Source organism: Lithobates pipiens, unplaced genomic scaffold, assembly GCF_037356315.1.
Source record: "Lithobates pipiens isolate NorthernLeopardFrog02 unplaced genomic scaffold, aLitPip1_a1.2 Scaffold_8, whole genome shotgun sequence".
In the NCBI taxonomy this organism is placed as follows: domain Eukaryota; kingdom Metazoa; phylum Chordata; class Amphibia; order Anura; family Ranidae; genus Lithobates; species Lithobates pipiens.
Genome location: NW_027507903.1, coordinates 161217695 through 161235508, shown reverse-complemented (window position 1 = coordinate 161235508; position 17814 = coordinate 161217695). Strand labels below are relative to the sequence as shown.

The window sequence follows — 17814 nt, the reverse complement described above, 5'->3', positions numbered from 1 at the left end:
TAGCCACTGCAGAATACCTAATTTTCAAATTTTTAGAGCTCTTTCACACAGACAGAAGGTGGTGATAACGGACAGCTAAACTATGGTTTTACCACCAATAGCTACCCATCCGTATGTTAGCATATGTACAGGGTTGTACATATGCTGCTTTGCTTCAAGGCTTCAGCTCTGCCTATCAATCTTACATATTGAGTTCACCACAACCATGAGCCAAATGCTCAGCTCATGGTTGAAGTGCAGTTTTTTTTCTACAGAATCCTCCTTGGGATTAAAAAAAAAACAGAAGTTCAGGAGGCAGCAAATTTCCTCAAACCATGGTTGCAGGAAATAAATTAGCATCGTGTATGGCGGGGTCAGAAAATAGTAGAACGCGATCTACCAGTAGATCTCGGACAGGTACCTGGTAGATCATGGTCTGAGCGTGCTGACCCACCATCCTAGACCATCAAACAGTGTGCAATGCAGAGGGACTACTTGTAAAGTTGGAAATGTAGCAGGGATCATGAACCACATAAGGCAAAGCCTCCTCTGTAGTTCCGGCTCATGTCCCATGCGGAGTGATAACAACTGCACTCCACCTCTTATCCCGGATAGCAGTCTCCAGAGTGGTGCCAGCAGCAGGAAAGAAGATATCAAGTCAGTGTGAAGCAATACACTGCATAAGGCTGCTTTCACACTGATGCGCTGCGGTTTTCCCGCACCGCGGGTGCAGTGCAGTGTACCTGCAGCTTTCCTGTGGGTTTGCTGCACTTAACCATAAACTTCACATTATATCCTGTGTGTTTGGTGCACTTTCTGAATGCATGAGTTTTGGTGTGCCTTCAGAAAGTGCACCATACCTGCAGGCTATAATAGAAGTCTATGGCAAAGTGCAGCTAACCCAGAAAAGTTGCAGATGCACTGCACTGCATTCGCAGTGCAGGTAAATGGCAGCACATTAGTGTGGAAGCAGCCTTATAGGGGACTCAGTACAGTAACATTTGATGAATGGTAAAACCCCATAGTTAAAGTGGTTGTAAACCCTTACAATTAACTTTTTACTAAAAGCAGGCCTATAATAAGGCTTTAAAAACAAAATGGTTGCGCTCTAATTACCTTGATGGGTAAACATTAATCTAATAAATGAACAACAAATATGGTTTATATTGAAAAAATATTATCAGTGATCAACCACTTCCCGACTGGCACACGCCGATGTAAACAATCTTAAATGCTGCCCTGCCTCGCGTGCCGGTCGGGACCCCCATGAGTCTGGTCGCGGGTCCTGCGGACTCGATTGCCGTGGGCATACCCACGATCGTCTCACGGGGTGGCTGAACTGGGAGATGCCGTTGTAAACAGCATCTCCCCGTTCTGCCTAGCAACAAGTGACGCTGATCTCTGCTCCATTTGATTAGAGCAGAGATCAGTGTTCACTAAAAGAAAGCCCAGCCCTCCACAGTTAGTAACACACCCTTGAGAACACTTAACCCCTACACTGCCACCCACTGGTTAACCCCTTCACTGCCAGTGTCATTTACACAGGAATCACTGCATTTGTATAGCAGTGATTGCTGTATAAATGACAATGGTCCCAAAAATGTGTAAAAAATGTACAATGTGTCCGCCATAATGTCGCAGTCACAATAAAAAATCACAACCGCCATTACTAGTAAAAAAAAAATATTAATAAAAATGTCATAAAACTATCCCCTATTTTGTAAACGCTATAACTTTTGTGCAAACCAATCAATAATCGCTTATTTCAATTTTTTTACCAAAAATATGTAGAAGAATACGTATCGGCTTAAACTGAGGGAAAAAAATGTTTTTTTATATATTTTTGGGGGATATTTATTATAACAAAAAGTAAAAAATAATGCGTTTTTTCCAAAATTGTCGCTCTATTTTTGTTTATAGCGCAAAAAACGCAGGGGTGATCAAATACCACCAAAAGAAAGCTCTATTTGTGGGAAAAAAAGGACGTCAATTTTGTTTGGGAGCCACGTCGCATGACCACGCAATTGTCAGTTAAAGTGACGCAGTGCCGAATTGCAAAAAGTGGTCTGGTCTTTGGCCAGCAAAATGGTCCAGGGCTGAAGTAGTTAATATATTATATTATATTAATGTTCAAGAAATGTGACCTAAAAGTGAACAAAAATTGATCGAAAGGTCTCCAAAACTGTGCAATGTTTAGTCTAACATGTGATAAATCCACAATCAAAGTGACTTTTGTTTGAGAAATCCCACCACCACCATAACCAACACCCAGACAGGGCTTTTCTTCAATTCGGAAAAAATCAGGTCGTCCCACCTGTGGGGAGTTTCCTGGTCGGGACTATGGCCACACAAATCCTCCACTAGTGCCTGATTATATTTCAAAAGTTGCTGATGCAAATACGGCTCAAAGAAAAACAAATAAGATGACTATAGGTAAAACCCGCTAGGTATTTATTATTAAAAAATATACGCCATCGGCATAAAAAAACTGATAAAAATCCAAATAGTTCAAATTGCGGCCGGCCAGCTGCAGTACACATGCCCGTGCTACAAACAAGGGGACATAGCACGCGGTGGCATCAGTACGTCGCTCCTACCAACGCGTTTCGTCACAGGTTTGACGTCGTCATGGGGCCGAGGTGGCGTACTGACACATTGCTTCATATACACAAACTAAGCCTCGTTCTGAATCCTGAGTGGCGGGTTCTAAGACGCCATATCAAGTAAGGGAAAACTGCATTCTGTTGCCAGGAGCAATATCCCCCATAACAATAGCAAATCTAAAAACAATAAAAAATTATCTCAATATCTCTACAGACGAACATCGCTACTCACCGTAGTTTGCATATGGGGAGGCTTATAATTATTCCTCAATTATAAAAATTCCTCACTTATAAAACGTGAACCAGACTTTTTAAATGCAGCGCTGATACCGACATTAACCCATGCTCTGCGATAGCACTGTACATATGATAAATCTCAACCTAAGTGTAACATGGATTGTTTGTATCATATTTATCTAACTAACAGGCAATGTTTAAACTAATCTGCTCTCAACAAAAACACAAGCCCAGCAACTCATGCTTGAGCCGCTATCTATGAGGCATAACCCCAATCGTTGAAAAATCCTAATAGAAATTTTAGCCCATAGACGGACCAATATCGGCTACGGTAAACTGTCTCCTGTTAGCAAAGTCCAGTAAATGCAGTCCGATCATCAAAAGACAGGACCTCCTGTCTGATCGGACTAATGCCTTTACAGACAACTTCCATAGATTTCTAAAAAGCAACATACAATTAGATCAATGTCTAAAACATAAAAAACTAAAAAATACTAAATGGTAGCCTATCCAAATTAATAGAGCAAGACAAATGACCAAAATAAATCTTACTAGGTTTCGGCAGCCAAAAAGCCCAGGACTTAAAAGAGGGAAGCCCAATAATCGACCAAATCGGCCGATAAAAAGGGAATATGACACTAATATACAAAAATGTTTTCCAAATTGTGTCAAAGACTATACATAGACCAAATTTATACCAGGAAACGTCTGATATAATATTTCCTTCCCCAAACAAAAAAGAAAAAGAAAAACTATTCTATTATTATTCAACAAAAATCCTGCTCCTCATGATTCAGATAGAGTTCACACCATAAGGATTACATATATCCAAGGTAAGTCATGCATTATCTATAAATGCATTGACATCAACATCAATATTTAAACCATAGGGGGTATTTGACTTTAGCCTATGTATGCCATCTCAAGTTTAGAAATATCTCTAACAAGACAGCCCCCCCTCCATTGGGGGTTATTTTTATCTATTCCAAGGAAAATAGTATTCGAATTCGAATACTTTGAATACTATTTTCCTTTGGATAGGTTACCATTTAGTATTTTTTGTGATTCTCTGTACAGCATGTGATGTCTCTGTACAGCATGTGAAGACTCTGTACAGCATGTGGTGGCTCTGTACGACGTGATGGCACTGTACAACATGTAATGACACTGTTCGGCATGTTATGACTCTGTGTGGCATGTGATGACTCTGTACGGCATGTGATGGCACTGTACGGCTTGTGATGGCACTGTACAGAATAAGATGACTCTGCACAGCATGTGATGGCTCTGTACGGCATGTGATGGCACTGTATGGTATGTGATAAATCTGCACAGCATGTGATGGCACTGTACAACATGTAATGATTCTGTATGGCATTTGATGGCACTGTACAACATGTATGGCATTTGATGGCACTGTACAACATGTAATGACATGTAATGATTCTGTATGGCATTTGATGGCACTGTACAACATGTAATGACACTGTACTGCATGTGATGGCTCTGTATGGCATGTGATCCTGTAATACTCTATTTACAATGAAGGGAAATTTGTTGTTATAGAGATACTAGGTAATACACCAATTATGGGGGAGCAAAGCTCTGTCCGTGTCTGAGGAGCTCTGGGCTTCAGTATGAAAATACAAGTATATGTGAACGGAAGGTTTCATTGTCTCATATAAAAATCCAGTCAATAAAATGATTCCTTCATAGTGTTAGCTCTGATTTTATTACATTTTACTATGCCACTAATGCATGGAATGCCTGTGTGCTGTCACATCCATATGTGTATTCTGCATTACAAATATATTGTTTTCACTCTGGTAGATAGTAATATATAGAGGACATTTACATACACAGCACTATCAGTGACTTCTCCTACCTTAGTCACTGAATGAGGTGCTGACTCTTCTGACCATTGAAAGTTGTGGGGGAGAAGGGGGGGGGGGGGGAAGGGAGGAGAGCAGCTACGCCTTGTGAAGTCTTGGGAGCGAGCAGAGACAAAAGTGGGTGGATCCAGACTCCAGAGCCAGACCATTGTCGGTATAATGCTGTGTGAAAGTCTGTAGACCCTCCCACAGGTATTTAGCTCAATTTTAACAGATTGGGAGAACTTCTGAGAGGGCTGGAAAGATTTTTAGATATCAGTAATTCACATAGAATAGATGTAAGCAAAAAAAAAAGGAACCCCGTACTTCTCTTTTAAAAAGAAATTCCTCAAAAGCCCCCACCTACAGTACATGCACATACAAATATGTAGGTCACACAAGCACACAAAATCAATAATTGCAAACACAGGATTGAGATATAACTCTGTGTCTAATATTTTTGGTTAACTCTAAACTGATAAAATCAAAAGGGGTTTAAAGTGTCTCTTACTTACGAATATATGTGTATTTTGCCATTTCAAGGTAATACAGGTACAGTAAATAATTAGCATATTGTATGCAAACAGGGTGTCATGAGGTGATGAGTACAACAAATAAGTATGGACATGGGTGGGAGTACAAAAGTGACAGTAATGCAATATGGTTAACCACTTGCTTACTGGGCACTTAAACCCCCTTCCTACCCAGGCCAATTTTCAGCTTTCAGCACTGTCAAAATTTGAATGACATTTGCGGAGTCATACTACACTGTACCCAAATCAAATCTAAATGATTTTTTTCACAAAAATATAGCTTTTTTTGGTGGTATTGAATCACTACTGGGGTTTATATTTTTTGCTAAACAAACAAAAAAGTCCACAAAATGTGAAAAAAACTGTTTTCATAGTTTCTTATGAAATTTTGCAAACAGGTGATTTTTCTCCTTCGTTGATGTGAGCTAATGAGGCTGCACTGATAGGCACTAAGGCAGCACTGATGGGCACTGATGACGTAGCACTGGTGGGCACTGATAGGTGGCATTGATAGGTGGTGTTGAGGGGTGGCACTGATGGGCACTGATGGGTGGCACTGATGGGCACTGATGGGTGGCACTGATGGGCACTGATAGGTGGCCCTGAAGGGCAATAATAGGTGGCACTGATAGGTAGCACTGATAGGTGGCACTGATGGGCACTGATAGCCACTGGTAGCTTAGACGAATGGTTGTCATATTTGAATGACAAGGATTTAAACCTAAAATTCATCAGCGATATATATTTTCCTTTGGATAGGTTACCATTTAGTATTTTTTGTGATTCTCTGTACAGCATGTGATGTCTCTGTACAGCATGTGAAGACTCTGTACAGCATGTGGTGGCTCTGTACGACGTGATGGCACTGTACAACATGTAATGACACTGTTCGGCATGTTATGACTCTGTGTGGCATGTGATGACTCTGTACGGCATGTGATGGCACTGTACGGCTTGTGATGGCACTGTACAGAATAAGATGACTCTGCACAGCATGTGATGGCTCTTTACGGCATGTGATGGCACTGTATGGTATGTGATAAATCTGCACAGCATGTGATGGCACTGTACAACATGTAATGATTCTGTATGGCATTTGATGGCACTGTACAACATGTATGGCATTTGATGGCACTGTACAACATGTAATGACATGTAATGATTCTGTATGGCATTTGATGGCACTGTACAACATGTAATGACACTGTACTGCATGTGATGGCTCTGTATGGCATGTGATGACTCTGTACGGCATGTGATCCTGTAATACTCTATTTACAATGAAGGGAAATTTGTTGTTATAGAGATACTAGGTAATACACCAATTATGGGGGAGCAAAGCTCTGTCCGTGTCTGAGGAGCTCTGGGCTTCAGTATGAAAATACAAGTATATGTGAACGGAAGGTTTCATTGTCTCATATAAAAATCCAGTCAATAAAATGATTCCTTCATAGTGTTAGCTCTGATTTTATTACATTTTACTATGCCACTAATGCATGGAATGCCTGTGTGCTGTCACATCCATATGTGTATTCTGCATTACAAATATATTGTTTTCACTCTGGTAGATAGTAATATATAGAGGACATTTACATACACAGCACTATCAGTGACTTCTCCTACCTTAGTCACTGAATGAGGTGCTGACTCTTCTGACCATTGAAAGTTGTGGGGGAGAAGGGGGGGGGGGGGAAGGGAGGAGAGCAGCTACGCCTTGTGAAGTCTTGGGAGCGAGCAGAGACAAAAGTGGGTGGATCCAGACTCCAGAGCCAGACCATTGTCGGTATAATGCTGTGTGAAAGTCTGTAGACCCTCCCACAGGTATTTAGCTCAATTTTAACAGATTGGGAGAACTTCTGAGAGGGCTGGAAAGATTTTTAGATATCAGTAATTCACATAGAATAGATGTAAGCAAAAAAAAGGAACCCCGTACTTCTCTTTTAAAAAGAAATTCCTCAAAAGCCCCCACCTACAGTACATGCACATACAAATATGTAGGTCACACAAGAACACAAAATCAATAATTGCAAACACAGGATTGAGATATAACTCTGTGTCTAATATTTTTGGTTAACTCTAAACTGATAAAATCAAAAGGGGTTTAAAGTGTCTCTTACTTACGAATATATGTGTATTTTGCCATTTCAAGGTATTACAGGTACAGTAAATAATTAGCATATTGTATGCAAACAGGGTGTCATGAGGTGATGAGTACAACAAATAAGTATGGAAATGGGTGGGAGTACAAAAGTGACAGTAATGCAATATGGTTAACCACTTGCTTACTGGGCACTTAAACCCCCTTCCTACCCAGGCCAATTTTCAGCTTTCAGCACTGTCAAAATTTGAATGACATTTGCGGAGTCATACTACACTGTACCCAAATCAAATCTAAATGATTTTTTTCACAAAAATATAGCTTTTTTTGGTGGTATTGAATCACTACTGGGGTTTATATTTTTTGCTAAACAAACAAAAAAGTCCACAAAATGTGAAAAAAACTGTTTTCATAGTTTCTTATGAAATTTTGCAAACAGGTGATTTTTCTCCTTCGTTGATGTGAGCTAATGAGGCTGCACTGATAGGCACTAAGGCAGTACTGATGGGCACTGATGACGTAGCACTGGTGGGCACTGATAGGTGGCATTGATAGGTGGTGTTGATGGGTGGCACTGATGGGCACTGATGGGTGGCACTGATGGGCACTGATGGGTGGCACTGATGGGCACTGATAGGTGGCCCTGAAGGGCAATAATAGGTGGCACTGATAGGTAGCACTGATAGGTGGCACTGATGGGCACTGATAGCCACTGGTAGCTTAGACGAATGGTTGTCATATTTGAATGACAAGGATTTAAACCTAAAATTCATCAGCGATAGTAGTTTCACATTTATTAATTCTAGAAGTCCACTTAGAGGGGAAAAATTGTAAAATTACCACTAACATTTTCAGAAAACCCCTCGACAGGTAACATGCTTCTGCAAGCCGACTCAAGTTATCCAAAACACACTCACAAATGAATCCCTGTGGGTCAATTCTTGAGGTTAAAGAGGATTTGTAGTGAGGACAGGGACTACAAACATGAAGCGTAAATTATGTTCAAACAGTTTGAAGATAGAGTTTACCCTATGTGACACTGCAATGAACATCTCTAATAACACCCCACAATAGTATTTATTGAAAGATAAAATTATTAACAAAACCAGAAATCTATCTCATACCAGTGTAACTCTTCAAACCCCAGTCTTCTCCACTCCTTTCAGCACTGAATACAATAACATTAAAAACGTTGTTTTTAAATACTTACGGGTCTTATCTCATTACCCTATTTATGCTGAAATTGTGTCCAAAGGAGTGAAAACCGTATCATGCAGGGCCCCCACTTTGGGTAAAACCCTGTCACCTAGTTAATATATGAGTAAACAACCACAGCAACATTGGCTGCAATTTAAAGGCACATTTTGCTGTGAGTCTAATGGATGTTTGTGTTGTGTTTTCTTTTTTTTCTTTTGCTTTTTTCATGTCTTCACGCATTTTCGCATGTGTTCTCCCTCATGCAAGCATTTAAACTGGTATATGAAATCCAGAAAGTAAATGCTAAAAGACAACCTTATGGGAGAACCACTATGTTTAATTATGGGTTAATGAGTGTCCTAATCCGTGCTGGAATGAGGTTTTTTTTGTGCTTTAATATAACAAAATGGTTTTTAACATGGAACACTGTGTCAAAAACATACATATGTAAATTTTGAGGCTGATGCCATTTTTTGCAGAGATCCAGCACCAATGAAGCTATATACACATGTTAACATATGTGTTGCGTTTCTTGTTTTTGTTTTCTGATTTTTGATGTTTTTACTTCCTATCTATGCTTTTAGAGGTGTATACATATGTCATCAGCAATTACAAACAACATGAAATGTACATAGTTTAATAGCGATATGGGTTACCATTGTCTGAACTACACTAAAGTAAAGGCATTGTGTAGGATATAGGTCTTAGCAGATCTAATACGGTGTCAAGCAGAGCCAAGTTACTGTGTGCAACAGCAATCTATTAATTTACCAATCTTGCAATGTTTCAATTAAACCCATCTTGTCTATTTTGTTAATTTGGACTGGCATGTGTATATAAATCATTGCCATTTGTCTAAAAAGTTAGCTATGAGTAAGCACCAGTAAAACATGTTAGCAAGCAATTTCATCTTTTGCTGTATGGATTTTAACTAATAAAGAAATCTTTGATAGAGTGCGGCCATCAGGATTGAATTCTTTTCATAGGCACTGGTAGATGACACTGATAGGCAGCATTGATGATGAGGCACTGATGAGCACTGATTGGCAGCACTGATCGGCACTGATAGATGGCACTGGTGGGTATTGATAGGTTGCACTAATGAGCACTGGTAGGTGGCACTGGTTGGCACTGGTAGGCAGAACTGATTTGCACTGGTAGGTGGCACTAATGGGCACTGGCAGGTGGCACTGGTGGTCACAGATGAGGCGGCAGTGGCTCTAGCTGTTTTGGGACCAATGTCCCTCTGGCAGAAGTCGGTGGTCTTTTTTTTTTCTCCTCACGATGACAGCGTGAGGAAAAAAATAACCAATTACTGGCTCTGTTAATGGCACTATGTAACTATGTGATCAGCTGTAATTGACTGACAGCTGATCAAGTGGTAAGGAGTCGGGATCAGCCCCTTTCTTCAATCTATAATCAGCCGGGTCTTGTAGACTCGCTGATCAAAGAGCACGCAGGCAGCTCATGCACGGGAGGACGTACATGGATGCCCCAATTTAAGCCCGTGCTGTAGTCGTCTTTCGGCTATAGTGTGGGCGTGCAGAGGTTAAATGATTATGACAAAATCATTATCATCATGGTAAGGGAGACCAATGGTGCCAGAATAGAGGAGCAAGTATCAAGGAGACGTGTAAACAAAACTAAAACATGGCATTTCCTAATTTTACACAATTTTGAGGCTTGACATACACATCTATGTATTCTTCAAAGTCTAATCATGCATAAGTGACAAAACTATTTGGAGATGATATTGTGTTTGTGCGTGCCCTAAAATAAATTTAATAAATATTGTGATTTTTTTTAGCATATGTGTAATTTTGTTTTCTTTTAATATTATCCCGGAAACCAAAAGGTCATGGAGGATGGGGCTATCTCCAGGTAAGTTTTTTGTCAACGTAATGTTTTCTATAAACTTGTCCTGAATTGGAAGCTATATAGTTAGTCTGGTTTCAAAAAAAGACACAAGTCCATCTAGTTCAACCAATAAAAGGGAGAAAGGGGGGCTGTGTATATAAAAAAAAAAAAAGCTCAGACACTTAAGGAACCACACTTTGCAAAGGCGTCTTACCTTGCATATTTGTATTTGTCATGCATCACAGTCTTCTGCTACCAGCACAGAAAAATGCTTACTGTGTTACTATGTCATTTCAGGTAAACGCTACATTTCCAGTGATACTCTGTCCCAAGATAAATGAAAAATATATGTATGTTTTGTAAAAGTGTAGATACAATTAGATAGGTGCATAGATGACTCTCCCAGGGTATGAGCCTATGCATATTAGCCTTTTGTTTGGATGCCTAATAAATGAGGGCTCTTTGTGTTTGGACACAATCTGGTATGTTCATAGTGAATCAGGCTGAGTTGCACCCAGCATCACAGTGGGTGTGTCAGACAATTGATGAAGAAGGTGATGTATGTTACGATCTGCCTTGTGTTACTGTGTAGCACAGCAGCAGATATGTTGCTGGGGAGAGCACGGCTGGTGCTCCAGAGCTGTGAAATAATCATCAGTCCAATTCTGCACCATTTAAAGTAAGCTGCTGTGAGAGCAGAAAGTGTGTCCTCTCATTAAATCACAGCATGGGAACAGGAGGCCACTCCAAGCACTAATTGTCCAGTAGCACTCTTGCCAAGGATGCTAGAAGCAAAGAATCATCAAAGTTAGGGAAGGTTTCACTCCAATAGCTGAATAGCAAGTGAGAGAAAAGAAACATCAGTAGCACAATACACTTTTTTTATTTTTTTTGCTGTGATTTGCTTTTTTTTTTTTTTGCTTTTTTTTTTTTTAGCTAAAAGAAGCAGAACAAGCCTTAGAGGGGATAGCAATCTTAAAGAAATGAGGAGGAAAGGACAAAGCAAGAAATTTTGTCTTAGAAAATGGCAGTAATCTACATTCCTGGTACCCTGACTGATCAAATGAATGGTAATTGGTGTAAGGGAACGAGAAAAACCATACACAGGCATCCAAGCTGAATATAAGGACCTGCTGGATCAGACGCAATGAAAGTAGAGGAGGCGATTATACAAGTTGTGTCTTTTATTTGCTCCCAGTCACTGGATGGAGTGGATAGAACAGCCTGTGATATGTATGCAGAGTGTTACCTGCTCAAGGTAAGCAGATTGTAATTCTTGTAAGATGAGGATGCTCTAATATCTATTCATCTTATCACTGTGTATCTCTCTGAATCTGCAATGTATGTTGGACACCAATATTTAAATGCATGTACAGAATGAATCATGTTAACACCACAGAGCTAGAAAGATGCTTAAATCCATAACAGGATAAGCAAAAGATGTTATAAGACTGTGTGACTGAGGACATGTTTCACTATCAGGCTATAGATCTATGTCCTTTAACTCTTTGTGTTGTTAAACAAGCTATTTGCTTAATGTAAGAGCACACGTGAGTGTAAACCTTTATTATGCATTACGTTTTGTGGCATTGCCATTGGTCAAGGAGCTAGCTCTGCCTCTATGTGTTAACTTTAGTGGACTCAGCTTTTAATAAGGGTGCCTGCGATGAAACAAGACACTTGGCTTTATTTAATTAAGCAATGATGCAAAGTGCAGAGATGAAGTACAGTAACCCAATAATGAATCCTGCTTTGCCTATCAACAGTTTAGAGCTGCCTGCACAGTGGCAATGATTACTGAATGGTTGCTATAGACTTCTGGAATTTGCATTTTACAGAAAATTTGTATGTATCTTCTTAAGAAGATCATCAGTCGCATACATTCTTGCACTCATTTAAATAGATTTTAAAGGCAACTTAGAATATTATGCCAGTGATTTCTCACATTGAGCTTCAGAATTAGAAAGTACCAAAGCCATTAGAATGCCCTTATTATACAATTTCAATTTATGCCACAGGTGTCTGTATTTTATTTTATTTATTTATTTTTTTTTATTTTTTTTTAGTTATGATGTTGATAGATGACTTTGTGTTGCAATGAATCAGTCAGTTTAGTAAAAGGGTATACTGTGAGTAGCCTTGTGACCACAGATGAATGAATTACAGGCACTCATGTCCCAAGAGAAAAGCTTATCTGTCACCAACTTTCAAACGGGGTTTCAAACAGAGACAAAGAAGTAACAGAGCATCAGCACTCTGTGGAATGACAATCCCTGAAGGGGAAACATGTGGTTACAATTACAGATGTCTTTCCTTTCAGCTTTCTTTAAGGTAATTACACTTGGATATAATACCAGCGAGAGCTAATTTATTAAATGAAATAGTTCCATTTTGGTGTCACACTAGGCAATTCGTCACTTGGATTGTTGAATGTCACTTGTCAAACGTTTATCACAATATGCTCTTTGAACGAGCTTAAATGAAAAATTAAGTTTTGTGACTTCTTGATAGTTAACATTGATAGGCGATGCATGTAAGTATTTATTTCATTTTTTTTTTTTTATCACATGTTCAGCATTCCTTGTTTCTAGGTTGCAATAAGCAATGATAATACCAGGCATTAATTATTACTGCTTGTCTGATATATTTTTGGAAATGACAGCTGGAAATGATCCCCTGGGTATGCCATATTTTGTCTGTTATTACAAATACTACTGAAGGTATTCCAAGCCCAGCAATAGCTTTGGCTTTCTGTCTATGCAAATTGTAAATACTGGGTGCCAGAAATTTGGGACAAAAATAATTGTGTGTGTCTGTGTGGATTTCCTTCTCATAGTAATCAGCATTTGTGTTTCCTTGTCCCATTAATAATTTGCACTTTAAATGAACATCAATGCCTCAATCACTGGCAGGCAATTTCATTTTTATTAATTAAAGGGAAAAAAATTCAAATATAAGATTAATATTGCATTTGAGAACACCTTTTTATTTATCTGCATTTAAATTAGCATAAAGTAATAGGGCCACTCCATCTACATATTATTACATACCAATCGATCAATTAATTAAAAAAAGCACAGTAGGACTAGCTTTTAGGAAGTCTTTCGTAATAATAAACTTTTCAAAAGCAATACAGAAACACATCACATGAACATTTTGATATTGCGTTTAACTATGGATTTTCTAACTGTTCTGCTATATAATTTGTCTGACTTAAGAAGATAAGAATGCCACTATGCTGCCACCTCTTATTTTTCTGCCTTAGGCAGAAGTGGCTCTAAATACAACTAATGTATCAAAACTTGGGAGCCCTATACAATATCAATAATAAATTGATGACTAAAAAAGTTCTAAAACTTAAATTTTCTCAAATAAATCTAAAAGACTAGTGTGGGGATTTATTGAAAACTGGTCAGCTTTGAAAAAATTTGATAACGTTTGCTTCCATGTCATGATTGCCAAGGAGTTCAAATGTACTCAGAATGAAATGCAAGCTGATCAGACAACTGGTCAGTTTTGTCTGATCAGCTGCATCAACAAGCCATCCATGCAGCTTCAATTCCTGCTGTTAGCTAGGAAGCTATCGGCACAGAGATAATCATCTCAGAATCCCAAGAGACTTGTTTAGCTCCCAAATTGTAGGGCCCTCCAGCATGAGTGAAAGCTCTTCAGCTAATTAGGGGGAGAAAAGCAGGGAGCAAATATACAAGAGTATTGCCTCAAACTGGAGCCCCAAAACAGATCTGTAATAATAATATTGTTTTTTTTTTCTTCCTCACTATGAAAATACAGATATGCAGAATTTAGTAAATGGTAACAGGACCTAAATGGGCAAAAGATTAAGTTTTGTGTGGATGGGGTTTTAAATAGAACTTATGAAATCACATGTTGGTAAATACAGCAGCACACTCTCTAAGGATGAGAAAATAATCTTTCAGTCCATTTTTATTCATAGGAAACCTGCTAACCACCATAGTTGCCATTGTCAGAGAACCCAACATTGTATTAGAATGCTGTAAAATAAAGCACAAAGTGGTCTATATTTATTTTTTGCAGTTTTTTTATTAAACAAAGCTGTATGAGCCATTAGTGTCTGTGTGCCTGTATTTCAACATGTTTCGCTGATCCACTTTCTCAGGGCACACGGGGTGAAGGAAAAGCAGGTCTCACTCGTCTGGATAGGAATATGCATGCATTTCAGTCTCCCTGACCGAGCATGGAAGTACAGAGGAAAGCCAAACACTGTCTAACCCACGACTGTTGTAGTCAATAATTGTTAATAAAGAAACTGCCATACATCAAAAGGCAACATGTATAGTCCTGGAGGTGACAAGGATGGTGTAAAGGGTTCACCAGGTATTGGTTATAAAAGATCCCAAATGCCCCAGCCATTGGTTACCTTGTGTTTTAGGGGAGGGTAGTAGAAAGGGCCACATAGATTCAGTCCCCAAATTTAGGTAAAGGCGGTTAATAGGGGAATTGGCTATTCCACCAATCCTCCAAAGCCAATGCTCAGAATATGGTGGGTAATCCAAGGAGACTGTGGGCTAGTAAAAGATTTGACTTGTGTTTTGTATTCATTTTTTTATTTTTTTTTACATAAGGCAGTCTTAGGCTTAGCTATGACCAGTAAGGTATACATAGATTGTAAAAGCCTAACAAATAATAAGTTAAACCCTCTATTGTTCTCACATGTCAAAACAAGTGTGATGCAATATCAGCTTATTAAGTACTTCATTGTATTTCCCAGTATGCAAAGCTACGCATCTAATGAACCTATTTCTTGTTGGCCTTTGGTAGAAAATACCAATAGTTTTGCAGTAATTCCTGAAAGGTGTATTACACTATTCACTAACATTTATTACAAAGTGATGACTTGAAAGTACTGACATAAGTTATAACTTGAATATACTGTATGTTAGTTATAGAGATACCATCCTAATACAGACGGTTTTTATGTTTCCACACTTCAAAGACAACCCATCAAACATGCTTTTTAGGACAGTGGGCAGAACTTTGCCGAACTGCTGGTCTTTATAACAGATACATACTAATTTTAAACAACTGTTTCAGTTATGCCGCATACACACAAACAAACTATCCGGCGGACTTGGTCCAGAATCCAGAGTTGACCAGAGCATCCTCTGGGACTGTGACCTCATAATGGGTGGTGACATCACCCAGTGACCCCGCCCATTGTCCTTATATAAGTCGCTGCGAAAACACGTCCCTGTCATTACGGCCAGAGACAGCGTTGAGTCAACATCTCAAGGAAGAAGAAGAGAAGAGAAGAACAGATGAAGAGAAGGCGGCGACAGAAGATCGGGCCACCGCTAGTAAAAGAGCTGGAAGAAGGAGCAGAAACCCGGAAAGAAGAACCGAAGAGGGGGGCAAGACCCCCGAAGTCGGAAGAAGACCCCCGGGCGGCGGCGGCGACGAAGAAGAAACCCGGAGTCCAGCGAGAAGACCCCCCAAGACAGAAGAAGACCACCGGAGCTGTGCAATAAATCATTTTAAAAACATGTGTTGTGTTTTATTTTTACACTTTACAGGTGAATGGGTAGGTACCCCAATACATGGTACCCCAATACTCATTCACATAGTGTAGGGGGCTGGGATCTGGGGGCCCCCTTATTAAAGGAGGCTCCCGGATTCCGATAAGCCACCCGCCCACAGACCCCGACAACCAACGGCCAGGGTTGTCTGGAAGAGGCCCTTGTCCTCATCAACATGGGGACAAGGTGCTTTGGGGCGAGGGGCCGCAGGGCCCCCCTTCCCCAAAGCACCCCCCCATGTTGAGGGCACGCGGCCTGGTATGGCTCAGGAGGGGGGGGGGGTGCTCGCTCGTCCCCACCCCCTTTCCTGACCGGCCGGGTAGCGTGCTAGGATAAGGGAGCTGATATGGACCTTGGGGGGGGGGCCCACGCCATTTTTTCGGCGTAGGGCTTTCCCTTTAAGTCTATACCAGGTGACGGGGACATTGACTTCTTTTGCTAGTCCCGGCCACCTGGAGCCGCGTTCAAAATTAACGGACTTTCCTCCATGTGGGCAAGTCCGTTCATTTCAAAAGTACGGCGGACTCACGCCATAGTTCGGCGGACCTAGTCCGCCGGAAAGGCAGGTCCGCTCGTTCGGAAAGTCCAGCGGTTTGTCCACCAGACTAAGTCCGCCGGACAGTCTGATCGCGTGTACGCGGCATTACAGTTGTTTCAGGCTGTTGCATGTTCTGAATATACAGTTGGCATAAAGTGTAAAGGCACAAGTTGCAGTGGCCTTTATAGTGCATACAGGTTCAATTTGACCAACAGGGATGAGAAAACTTGGCAAAATTTGGTTTGTAGGAGGTTCAGTAAACCCAGCAGGAAGTCCACAAACCCAAATCATTGGGGTTGATTTACTAAAGGCAAACCCGCTTTGCACTACAAGTGCACTTGAAAGAGCAGTGGCTGTAGATCTGAGGGGTAGATCTGAAATGAGGGGAAGCTCGGCTGATTTTATCATCCAATCATATACAAGCCAAAATGCTGTTTTTTATTTTCCTTGCATGTCCCCTCTGATCTACAGTGAGTGCACTTCCACGTGCACTTGTAGTGCAAAGTGGATTTGCTTTTAGTAAATAAACCCCATAGTGCCAAACCTTTTAGTAGTTTATGGAAGCTGAAGCCTGTCAGTTTTTTCTGGCCTTTTCCAAGGATATTTTTCAAGCGTATGTTTTAAAAGGACATGGGTAGCTAGGCAGTACCATGTACCAATCAACAACATAAAAAATAGCATTCAGTGTGGAGAGATTCTTTGCATGCAGTTAAGAGGACAACATTGAAATTACACAAATTGCACAAATAACTTTTCTGAGGGATTCCTTAAAGCTTCATGTGAAGGTACTACTCAGTACAATATAGTCCTTTAAAAATTACATTTAAAAGAAATGGCAAGGGGTTCTTTTATAAAATAATTACCAGGCACTCACCCAAGAATTCAGTCTGTGTGACCAAGTAAGGGAGAGCAAAAAAGCATGCCACTTCCCCGTCCTGTAAAATACAAGGCCACCCGCCTCTCAACATTGGAGTGGTACCAATGTTGAGGGAGAAGGGCCACTATGCCCCCTTATTTTGTCCCCCAAAAGATATGTGGGTTTTTAGGGGGTTTATATAAGGAGGTCCCTGATATCCTGCTGTCCTTAGGAGAATAAATACAGGTTACCCCTTGATTAATCATTCACAAAAAAGTAAGATATAGATCCATTTTTCAATCACAACAATCCATCTCCTGACAATATTTACATGCTGCCACAAGGACCTGCTGAACAACCATGCTTTCCAGCTGCACCACTGCTGTTAAATGATAGAATCCCCAACACTGCTGTAATTTAAACAACATCATCAGGGATCTGATATTTTATCAATGATGTCGCAAATAATCATCAGCTGGTTTGTTTACAT

The 17814-nt window shown here is 40.1% G+C and overlaps 1 protein-coding gene across 1 annotated transcript in view; it reads left to right on the top strand.

Moving 5' to 3' along the window:
- The first annotated feature begins 11299 nt into the window (after positions 1–11299).
- Positions 11300–17814, top strand: part of GRM3 (glutamate metabotropic receptor 3) — a 402987-nt gene continuing 396472 nt past the window's right edge. Inside the window, exon 1 of the mRNA XM_077473045.1 lies at positions 11300–11633. The gene's annotated coding sequence lies outside the window, so the exon portion shown is untranslated. The remainder of the gene's footprint in view (positions 11634–17814) is intronic.